General features: G+C 44.2%; 1 protein-coding gene across 3 annotated transcripts in view; it reads left to right on the top strand.

The window, feature by feature from the left end:
* Nucleotides 1-12243, top strand: part of LOC149308790 (serine/threonine-protein kinase PAK 3) — an 81561-nt gene that overhangs the window by 23264 nt on the left and 46054 nt on the right. For 2 of the 3 annotated variants that reach the window (XM_089536469.1, XM_089536467.1), the window contains exon 1: nt 7371-7562. The exons of the other annotated variant lie outside the window; for it this stretch is intronic. The gene's annotated coding sequence lies outside the window, so the exon portion shown is untranslated. Of the gene's footprint in view, nt 1-7370; nt 7563-12243 lie in introns of those variants that run through there. 3 annotated transcript variants of the gene reach the window in all.

Raw genomic sequence — 12243 nt, 5'->3', positions numbered from 1 at the left:
AAGCGGTCTCAAACTGGGTTATTTCTGCAGTGTGTTTTGGCTGCATGTTGAGTTCAAGGTGCAAAAGTAGCTTGCACTCCATTAACTCAACATGAAGGAGAGTAGAGAAGGGGAAAGGAACTATTCCCTTCCCTGTAAGTTGAGGCAGAAGCAAACTGCTGCATCCTTCCCTAGCTTTGTTTTCTGTTACTGATTACTTTTGCCATCTTGACCACACTCTGATGTTACTTGGCCACTTGTGTCCCAGTTTTCATGTTAGAATGGATAGAAGAGTACTTCACATTCTCTGCTAGCAAGCCGTAGTGCCTCCCCAAACTACAAAATCCCAGGATTGCATAAGATGCAGCCTTGGCAATTAAAGTGGGTTCATAATACTACAACGGTGTAATGTGAAAGGCCACTGTTATATAGATAAAACAGAGTTTGCAAGAACTCCCTCTAAGAATATTCTCCTCTTGTTCCCTGGAACTCTACCTTCTGTAATTTAAGGATGTCACAATTAGGTTTTCTTGCTTTTTATAGTAGAGGGTATGCCTTTTCTCAAAAGTAAAATGAACCGTGAGCATCTCTTTCCGAAGGATGTGTTCCGCTGTCTTTGGGTGGAGACAACACTACATTAATTTATTATTGAGTAGTGATAAAATATTAAATTAGTTAACTGGCATTCAGGAACCGCCTAATGAGCTATAATGCCAATATATTCAGATGTCCATTAAGCACAGCCTGAATTGTCTGGTGGTGCCTAATTGAAGTCTCTTAATTTTCATATTTACATATCATTACTTTGAAATGTAGCGGAGCTGTCAAAAAAATTATGGCTGAACACCGAATGGAGGACCAAACTCCAGCCTGCTCCGACTATGGAACTAATGGTTCCACCATTGAACTCAATGGGACTCCATCTCTTGCACAGCAGCAATGTGAACCAAATGGACCCCAAGATGCTATTGGACTGCAAGTCCCAGTAGCCCTAGCCAGCATGGCCAATGGTGAGCAACGCTGGCAGCTATAGTCCAACAACATCTGGAGGCCACATCTGTTGTGTGTGTGGTTGCATTGTAGGTTATTTTAAAATGCCAGTCTTCAAACGAAATAATCTTCTGCTCACGATGAAAGTGCTTGCGAAGCATTTTAAGATTAAGAGGCGTTATCTGTAGTGCAGACACATTTGTAATCCAAATCTCAAGACCTGGAAAGTCATGCCCTCCCACTCTTTATTGATTTTTGAAGCCCAAACGCAGCAGTGTTGTTTAGATGCCTTCAAGTTGACTCTGGCTTTTGGCAACCCTTTCTAAAAACCCTAAGTCCTATGGTTTTCTTGGCAAAATTTCTTCAGACTAAGTTTACCATTGCCTTCCCTGAAGGCTGAGAGAGTGTGATTTTCCCAAGGTATCTGTAGCTGAATGGGAATTCGAACCCTGGTTTTATGGGGTCTAATCTGCACTGCAGAAATAAGGGAGCTTGATACCGCTTTAACTGCCAAGGATCAATGCTATGGAATTTGGGGGTTTGTAGTTTGTTGTGTTGCCAGAGCTCTCCGCTTGGGAAGGCTGAATATCTTACAGAACTACAAAACCCATAATTCCACAGCATTGAACCACAGGAATTAAAGCAGTGTCAAACTACATTAAATCAGATCTTGCACTCAAACCACTAAGCTATGCTGGCGCTCCATCACAGAGATAGTTGTGTGAAAATGCTTTTCGACTCAGTGAAGGGCTCCTATAATTATTGCTGTCGTTGTTTAACTCGTTGCCAGTTTTGATGCATGCATTGCAGCAAACCTATATTATTTTAAGCAGATTCGTATGTATTTAAGTACAGCAAAAACGTACTCATGTAAGCATTGTCACTGGGATGTTTAATGGCTTATGTAACACAGACGGCTCCGACGTTTGTCTAACCTGAGTTGAAATGAGGGGGGGGGGGGAGGTTGCACAAGAAAATGCAGCTGGGAAAACTCCCTCTGTGACATTGCTGTGGAAACCAGAACTTTCCCTTACTGAAATGGTGGCTTACATCATCCAGTCCCCAGGATGCCCTGGGCTTGGCAAAGGCTGTTAGCAACACCCGACCAGCCACAGTTTCCATTCTAGAATAAGAATAAAACGGCTAAGGTCTAGGGACTTCATCAGAGTTGCAGAAACAATCAGAAATGAGCAGCCGCAGAGGTGGAAATCTCACATGTCACATCCTGACCCTCCTTCTCAAGCCTACACTGTTGCATTGTTGCTGGGTACTCTGCATCCTCCAACATTTGTAAATGGTCTGGGCTTGTAGTTGTGATTATTGTGTGTATACGTTCCTTCAAGCCACTTGTTGACTTAGGGCGATTCCATGAATTTAAAAGAGTTTTCTTAGGGCAGGGCTACTCAGAGATCATGTTGCCGGTTCCTTCCTCCAAAATATAGCCTGGTATTTTGGCAGGCTCCCATCCAAATGCTAACCATACCTGATTCTGCTTGGCCTCCATGGACTCTGGTGTCTTTCAGGCATTTAGGTAACTATATTATTGCTACTCCTGGGTTAGAGCGTTGGATAGGGACTTGGGAGTTCTAGATTCCTCACTGAGCCATGAGACTTACTGGCTGTCCCTCTGTCTCCCTCTTGCGCTCCCTCTGTCTCCCTTTCTCTCTCTCTCCCTCCTTCCTTTCAACCTACCTCAAAGGGCTGTTGTTGTGAGGAGGAGGGGGTCAAGAGGAGTAGAGCCACCTATGCCACCTTGAACACACTGGACCAAGAGCTGGAGATAAATGTTAACTATGAAAAACAAACAATAAATCATGTGTATATATATATGTAGACAAAATACTCCAAACCTCATCTGTGCAACTGGAAAGCAAAGCAACCCGTTCACACAGGATCCAAAGGCAAAGCTGAGTGCGACTCAGGGAAACTTTTTCAAACCTTCCATAAATGTTGAGACCATCTTTTGTGGTTCTAGTCAAAGACGTCTTCTTGAAAATGTTGTCTCTTCTCATTATTCATACAGTTGCTAGGCAGGGACAGTAAACCTGCTCCGATTTTCCGTCCAAACATCAAAGGAATTTTCTCTAGTGCAGAATCTATTTTGCAGATAATAAGAATAAGAATAATATACAACTGATGTTGTTTGTTCTTTGTTGTTGTCCCCCACCCCAATCTATAGGGAGAGGCAGGTAAGAAATAATAATAATAATAATAATAATAATAATAATAATTTATTACGTGCCTTTCCCTATGGATCGAGGTGGGGGACAACAACAATGAGCAAACAAACACATCAGTTAAAACACACATTGATTTTAAAATAATATGTGCGCACATTAAAAACAACCCACATCTAAACTTCATCATTTAAAATTCACAATTTATAAACCAACTTGATAAGTCTGCTGGAAGAAACTGGTCCTTGATGCTCTTTTAAACCGAGCTCAGAACCTTGGAGAGCGCTTTTAAGTTTGGGATTAAAACCCCCAAGTCCCAGCAGGTGACCCTTTCCTTTGGTGGCTGAGCATCCCTCCCATGCATGTGCCATGCACTGAACATCTGAGGATGTGCATCTCCATGGCGCTCTTGTCATTAGGGGTTTCCCGATCTGCCTTGCAGCAAGCATGGCAAGGGGACTGGGATCTAGAAGGGGTGACCAACGTTTCCCCTGTCTCTTTTCTTGCATGGCGCATCGCCTATTCAAACAATGGCACCCATCTCTTCTGATGCAAGGTTGCATCCATTTTTGGGGTGTAGGGGGGGGACACAGGGGAGTTTCATTATTCAGTGATGGAGGGGGGCTGACACTACCCAGGTTGTCAGGACAACCAGCCCTGATTCAAAGCAGCTCGGAAAGGTCTGAACCTCCGGCAACTCACCAGCCAGCAGTTTGCTTTCAGCAGATGCTTGGCCCCATCTGGCCAATGGCAGCAGAGCAAGGAAACCATGACATCATAGTCCAACCAGTCCAGAAACTATACTCATGTGTTTCTGGTCTTCCTCCTGCATCCTTTTTAATCCCTCCCTCTACCTCTCTCTCGCTCAGTCTTAGATCCCAGCCATGCTCCATTGCAAGGCAAGCATCCTCTTTGCCTGGTTGCTTGTTCTGAGCTGATTCGATTGCGGAGAGGTTAAAGACAAGCTTGGTTTGATGCTGGTGGTGGTGGGGAAAGGTGATTTTCCAGCCTTGAAACAAAAGGGAAGAACAGTAGCACCAAGCAGGAAATAAAACCCCTAAATCTAAAACCTAAAAATAATCACCAAAAAAACCCCAGGGAGCATTTGCATTGACTCTTGCTGGAGATCTTGCACTGAGTAGGGAGTTGGTCTCTTCCAACTCTATGGAGTTTATCATACAGAGGGAAATTGGAAGTTTAAATGGGGTTTGTCCTGTGAAAATTGCGCAATTACTATGAAATCGCAGTTAAGACTTTCACACACATCGGTCATTATCCCAGGAATAACCAGGGAATAAACCGTGACAAATCATTCATGGGAGAATCCCGTGAATGATTTGTTGCGGTTTATTGCCTAGTTATTCATGAGTTTATGGCACTTCAATTGCTTTTCAACGTGACGTCGTGTGAAAACCTTTATCGGAATTGCTCAATTTTCATGGGATATTCCCGGGATCGTGGTTGTTTAATTATGACGTTGTGTGAAAATCTTAATTGCTAATGTGTGATTTTCACAGGATAATCCCCATTTATACTTCCGATTGTCCCCGTGTGATAAAGTCCTATGGTTCTGTGTTTGGAAATGAAGACCGCCTGCAGCGGAGCCCACCGAAATGGAAGGATTTGCATCCTTGTCTACCACCTGGAGACCCATGAAAACTGGAGACTATGTGGCCCCCCTTGTCCATTTGTGTGGCCCCCGCATTAATATCTTAGCTAAAGAGACTGTTCCCAGTTGGAGGTGAAACAAGGGGATTATTCCTTTCTTCTGCCATAGAGAGCTGGAATATGGACCATTTAATATGGCCTACGTAATGCAGTGGTGTGGGCATTGAACTACAACTCTAGAGATCAAGGATCAGTTCTCTACTCAGTCATGGAGACCTGCCTTGGGTGAGTCACACACTCTCAGCCCCAGGAAATCCCATGACAGCTTTGCCTTAAGATCACTGTATGTTGGGAAATGACTTGAAGGCACCCAAAAGCAGCAAGCATGCCTATAGCAGGAAAAATGGACGTAGAGGAGAGCAGAAGGTGAGCACCGGTCTCGCAATGACTAGGAGGGAAGGAGGAAGCGAAGTAAGTAAATATGTAGACCTCTCCCAGGAGAGTCTTTGCAAGTTGTAGCAACAAGTGGGTGAAGGCTTGCAAAGAGTAGCAATCTGCTGCTCTGTAGCCAAGCTACAAATGTGCACATGGACCTTTTGCTACGTCTCTTCCTTTCCAATGGGATTCACCACGGTTGTGTAGTTTGCACAATTCCCTTTCCTAAGGAATTGTGAAGCAGCCTCCTCAGAGAGCAGATTTTGGATGTCGTGAAAGGACAGCAAGTTGTCCTTTATGTCATTGCACTATGATTCCATTTTCCCCTCATAGTCATGGACAGGGAGAGGTCCGTGTGGGATTTTCACTTGCTGAAACAATGTCGTCGGCAATCTTTGGTGCCTTAGGTAGCAAAATTCCTTGGCTGTAGTTTGCGAGTCAGTTCCCCATAGAAGCCTTGACATTCATGCTCATTTGCAAGGGTTTCTTGGACTATCTGGGACAGATAGGCAGACATGCATAATCAATTATGCCAAAGCATAGCGAAATATAACATTTTTAGTGGAATATATCCAATTATTCTTGTATAACAAGACCAGGGGGTGGCTATTTTACTCGCCCTGCTTACTCTTTATTTGGCTCCACTGTTGTGTTGTGTTTCTGTGATTTTAGGCTTTGCCCCAGGCTCAGGAGGTCACAGGCGATAGATGCTTGTCTGTATTGTTGGTAGAAAGAAGCAGGAAATTTTGTGGTGAACCCGGTTTGGCCAGATTCTGAGGCCATTCCTCTCCAAATGCTCTCTTGCTGAAGGAGACAAACCTGACCGACTGAATTCCAGGCCAGTACCTTCAGAATAAGGTAGTTCATTTGCAGAGCACAACATCCCAGAATTGCAAGATAGACATTATTATTGTTGTTGTGTGCCTTCAAGTTGTTTCTGACGAATCACGACCCTAAGGCGAACCTGTTGCAGGGTTTTCTTGGGACATTTCTTCCCGAGAGGGTTTGCTATCCTCTGAGGCCGAGAGATTGTGACTTGCCCAAGGTCCCCCCGGTGGGATTCGAACCCAGATCTCCAGAGTCATAGTCCAATGCTCAAACCACTACACCACGCTGCCTCTCTCATTTAACTTTCATTTAATACTCTCTGCTGCTGTGCAAGAATTAAATACAGGATGGCATGCTGTAGTTGTCTAGTTTAATGTTGGGGTTATATTTTCTTTGCATCTTGAAAACTGTGAACGCTTCTTTGCTTTTAATACTTAGTGTGTTCACTTTCAGTGGGATGTGAGCATTGCTTGTCCATGAAGAAACAACTGGCTTTCTCGCCATTTCCTTGGATCTTAGAGAATGATCTCTCTATTATTGCTGTTGTTGTTGTTGTTGTTGCAGATGCATACATTCCAACATTTCACAGATGTGATGCGGCAGCTAGAAAAGCCAATGTAATCCTTGGCTCACTTTTCACTTGTTCAGCTGCTTTGCACATGCCTTGTTTCCTCCCACTTTTCCCCTTGGTCCTCAGCGTACTTCCATTGCTTTGAATTGAATCCCAAGTGCAAAAGTAGCTTGCACTCCATTAGCTCCTCAGAGACCTGCCCTTCCCAGTAGGCTCAGGCAAAAGCAAACAGCTGCATCCTTTGTGCGCTCATTGGTTCTTCTTCTTTAATGACTTGGGGCTGCATCCACACTGCAGAAACAATCCGGTTGAACTGCCATGGCTCAATGCTATGGAATTCTGGGAAGTGTGGTTTTGTGAGACATTGAGCCGCAGGATTCTATCGCCTTGAGCCACAGCAGTTGAAGTGGCATCGAAACGGGTTATTTTCTGCAGAGCGTTGGGTCTTCTTGACTACTCTCTGAGATTGCTTGGGCCTGTGTGTCTCTGTTGTTGTGTTTTTGAGCTGTGAAATGTTGAACACTATGTGCAGAGTGTGGAAAAGCCAAGGGATGTGAGCGCCTGGCCTCCAAGTTTCTGTCCTCCCTCGCCTTCCTCACATTCCTCCTGCTGCTTGTCTTTGAAACATAAGATTTGTCCTCTCCCCCTCTTGCCAGTGCTATTAGTAGTATTATTATCTGCTTCCCCGTAGCCAATGAGCATGGTGGAAACGTGGTGACGACATGTGCTAGGGAACAGCAAGGAGGCAGCAAAGCATCCAAGCCAGTAATGCTGGGATTGGAGGTCAGGAGCTGCTCTATGGGGAGACTGCAAAGCCTTTCAATGGACTAAAGAGGAGTGTGCCTTGATTCTGCATTTCCAACCCTTTTATTCTTTTGCATCCCCCCCTTCCTAGAAGGGTGTTGCCTTTCATGATCATACCAGACCTTAAAGGGACTGACAGTCTGGGTGCAGCATGACAAGACAGACTGCAGGTAATATGCATGTATGGTTTCCCCCCACCCCAATCTTTCCCCCATTTTCTTCAGGGCCAAGGGCCTCTTCTCCTTCTGCCCATCCCCTCTGCTTGCATGTCTTCATGTGTTCTGCATCAGAACACTCTCACATTGCATGAAAGGGAAGGAACCAAAATCCCAGACAATGCATGGCTGGCGGGCAAGGGAGGCAACCCAGCCCTGTTCCTTCTGGTCTCGGAAGCATGCTGGGTTTTTCCTACTCCACATCCCTGATTTTTGTCTCTCTCTCTCTCTGTATATCTCTATATATATTTAATAGGTGGGATTGGGAAATGGAGAGATTGGTGATTTATAGTCCTTTCACTTGTGAGACACAGATGTTGGTGGCAGGGCTTCGTGTCAAAAGCTAACAATGCAAAGCTCATGTGCTTTGTTAGTTGGATGCACATGAGTGAGTCTTGACCTGCTACTGTGGTTTACCGATATCTACCTACCTACCTACCTACCTATATGTCATTTGCCTATCATCATCTCTGTGCCTATTTATGTTCCTGTCTGTATGTCTGTCTCTACCTGTCATCTGTCTGTCTATCTATCATCTATCTATCTATCTATCTATCTATCTATCTATCTATCTATCTATCTATCTATCTATCATCATCAATAATCTACTAAACACCATCCATGTGTTTACCTATTTTCCTGTCTGTGTGTCTGTCTCTATCTACTTACCTATCTATCATCTATCCATCATCAATAATTTACCAAACATCATCCATGTCCCTACCTATTTTCCTATCTATCTATCTATCGATCGATCGATCGATCGATCGATCTACCAAACATCACCCATGTGCCTACTTATTTTCCTGTCTATCTGTATCTATCTATCTATCTATCTATCTATCTATCTATCTATCTATCTATCTATCTATCTATCTATCTAATCCCTGGCCAAATGTATTCCAGTCCCTTTAGTGTTTTGCTTTGTTTCAAAAGGCCTTTTTGAGGCTGACACCCTTGGAAGCGAAAGGGTGTTTCTATGGTGCCGGTTTGTGATTTCCCACCCCAAATGCAGGTGGCTCCTTCCAGAGGGTTGTCCCTTTGTCCCAGAGTTGTCTGTGGGTCTGCAGTCCGACCAAGGGACTGCCAGAATCTGCTCTTTGACTCTCCCTTGACAGCTTCTTTCCCTGTTGAGCCCTTTTGTAGAAAATGCTCCTTTCTAGTTCACCTCTGGTTTTAAGGGTTTATTTGTTTTGGTGCTGGAATGGAAGCGTATGGGAAATCTGGATCTTTGGAAAGAAACGATGGGATGGTATTTGTTTTGAAAGCAAAGGGGATGAAAATAGCAATGTCTCTGATCTGGCGAGGTCTGTGTCTGTCTCACTGGGCCTTGGCTACTGGATGTTAAGCTAACTGTTCACTTATATTGGCTCTCCTTTACACATATGCACACAACATTCGTGGTCGGGGGCGATTTTTAGTGTCTATAAGTGGGATAGAGCTGTTTGGGGTGACCGGCACACTCCGTTTATTCCTGGTTTTCACCCTCTTTTGTTTTGCCAGGAAAGAATGCCTGGGTTTGGTATATTCTGAATTTGTTTTTCTCATGGCCAATATTTGCTTCTCGACTGGAGGTTGTCTCAAATGATGCCCTTTCTCCGGTGGCTTAAGGGTGGGGTGAGGTGTAGAGGAGGGCGTTTTTCCTTTTTGACATTTGGCTTTATCGATCAGCAGGTCAAAGACCAAATGGGAATTGGACTGGAGCCTTTATAGGGGCATGAGGCTTCAATATGGTGGTGGGAGAGGTAGGAAGACCGAGAGTCAGAGGAGGGGATGGAGCAGCTGTCAGTTTTCGGGAAAGATAATAGGAAACGCTGGGCCCTGGCGGGGAATGAAATCAAGTGGTCCCTGGTGACTCCTCCCCGATTCATAAATTAATGTTCTGCAGTTTATTTCTGGATTTTCCAAAGGCACAGCTGGCAGGAGAGGAGGAGGAGGAGGGAGGGAAGGCAGAGGCGAGGAGGGGAAAGAGAAGAAAGATGGGTGGCATGTAGTTGCTGAGAAGGATACTGGCTTACTTGGAGATTCAAGAAAAGGGGCAAGGGGAAAACCCTGCAGAGATCATAGAACCACAGAGAAGGAAGAGACCACAAAGGCCATCCAATCCAACCCCATGCCATGCATGTTGCAGGGAATGGAAAATGGGAAAATGGAGTAGGAAGAGGAAGAACGATGGCAAACGCGGTGCAGAACAGGGTTGAATGAATGGTGGGCATCTAGGGTTGGCAGATTGAAAACTAGAAGGGGTTCCTGGAATTGTATAGAACAGGGAATTTCAGCAAAAATTTCTGTATATATTCATGCATAAGTCTAGAAATTTAGGTCAAAAAAATTGACCCCAAAAACCTGAGTCAACTTATCCATGGGTCAATGTAAAGTCCTGTATCTTGACTCTTATTTAAAAGAAGGAACCATCCCCTGGTGCAAAGCAAGAGTATAATATGTGAAGCACAGACCCAAACTACTCTCTCATCCATCCAGCCTTAAGAGTGAGCACAAAGAGTTATCTCTGCTGGGATTTTGTGAGTTCTTTCACATTGTTTTGCTTTGCTCAATCCTTTAGATCCTTTGCTACATGCCCCTAAGTTTGACCCTTGACTTATCCACGGGTCAAAACAAAATCCATAATTTTGGCCCCAAAACTTGCCCTCGACTTATACACGAAGTCGACTTATAGTTGAGTATATATGGTACCTGTCAATGTAATCAGGTAACAGGGGATGCCTGCAGACATTTCCTCATTTACACAGCTGTGAAAAGCACAGGAGCCCTCTTCAGTTTTCGCTGTGGCAACCTTACAGGTGTCAGAGAGACAAAGCAGTGGCATAAGTGGGAGACATCTGGATGTTGACAGAAAGAGAAAGAGATGGGAACTGAGTTTGGGAGCTAGGCACCTGGGAGTTTTTCAGGAGCTCCACATAAGACATAAGACCAGATGAAGACTTTTTGCAGAATTGCAAGCCACTCACCCAAGTCAAAGTACATGGAAACCATAACCAGCCAAGTTATTTTTGCTGAAGTCATACCCTCCAAATGTCCCAATTTGGCACGGACAGTCCCATTTAATCCTCTGCCATCCATCTTTTTCAACTGCTTTTAAAATGTCCCTGTTCCTCTCTCCTTCTCCTCCTTTCTCTCTTTGTCCTCAGCTTACTTCAAGTGCTGCAATCTGAGTTCAAAGTGCAAAAGTAGTTTGTACTCAGTTAAGTCAGAAGAGAGGAAAGGAGGCGGCCGAATCTCTCCCTTCCCAAAAGCAAACTGCAGAGGCCTCTTGTTAGTGACTATGAGTTGTTGACTTGAGTTGTTAGTGAGTGTGTAACCCAGGTTATAGCTTCCAACGTTTGCCACGTTACCACTGGTCCACTGGTCCTCTTGCGTTGGGGTTGCATAGTGCATATCTTTGCATGTGGAGTTACACATCAGTTGTGGTGCACAAACCTATGTTGAACAGCAATGTTGTGCAACCGAAGAAAGATGCCAAATGTGCAACTGGATATATAAACAAATATGTATGTGGATTTATATGTCATGTAGAATGCATACCTGTGCACAATGGAAAAGGTGCCATACACAAGGTACAATGGACATTAATACAAATACACATCTCTATGCACAGTATCACCACGTGTACACAGTCTGCTTCTCTGATCTCAAATTATATGAAATATTCTACAAAGGACAAATAATGTTCAATGGCTTCTATAAGGAAACTTATTTGTGTCTAAGACACCAGCAGGATTCTGGCTGTGAAATGCTCCAGCAACTGTACAAGGAACCAATAAAATACTTTGAAGGTATCCTTTGCCTTTATGGGGTACAATCGCCAAATGCATATTTAGTCCCTGCAAGACAAAATTGATCTATTGAGACTTTGCCAGAACATCTTGCATGGATGACTGAGCTTACTGCTTTGAGAGTCTCCCAGTCCATGGTATTGGAAGCTTTTGATTTAGGGGTGCATTTCCAATTGACATGCCAACAGTGTTGATTTATTTAATTGTTCTTCCTGTAAATAAAAATAAAGACTAGGTGGTAAGTGGTGAGGGTTAAGTAGGGAGACTGTGCTTATCTAGTTTAGCCATTGGGCCACATGGCACTTAGTTGTCTGTGGAAGGAGTCGGGAGTTTGTTTTTCTCCTCTGGCTTGACAGTGACAAAGTTCTTGTCTTGCCTCTTGACTGATGTGTCCTCTCAGCCTTCCATGACAATATCTCTGTGTTCGCTGTCCTTTGGGTCTGCCATCCTTCTTAGTCACCGGCTTGGCTGCCTTTCTTGCTTTTACATCTCTTCATTTTGACTCTTTGGCTCAAAGTGACTTTGATTCACTTAGACTGACCTCTTTCTTTACCTTCACATCAAACTATTTCCAAGGCAGGAGGTCTGTCAGTTAAGTGTTCTGGCATAACTCTAAGCCCAAATCTGCTGGGGCTCATCCAGTCTCTTCTTTCCTTGTTCAGCTGTCTAAACAGTCCACCAGAGACCCCTAGGTCTCAGCAAAGAAATCCTTCCAGCTCTTGATATACTCATGTTGTTGTTGTGTGCCTTCAAGTCATTGTTGACTTCTGATGACCCTAAGGTGTTCCTATCATTGGGTTTTCTTGGTAAGATTTGTTCAGAGGAGGTTTGCCATTGCTTTC

Source organism: Sceloporus occidentalis, unplaced genomic scaffold, assembly GCF_023333645.1.
Source record: "Sceloporus occidentalis isolate IW3139 unplaced genomic scaffold, rSceOcc1.0.p SCAF_8, whole genome shotgun sequence".
In the NCBI taxonomy this organism is placed as follows: Eukaryota; Metazoa; Chordata; class Lepidosauria; order Squamata; family Phrynosomatidae; genus Sceloporus; species Sceloporus occidentalis.
Note: the sequence above shows the minus strand (reverse complement) of the source record. Positions and strands in the feature narration are given on the sequence as shown.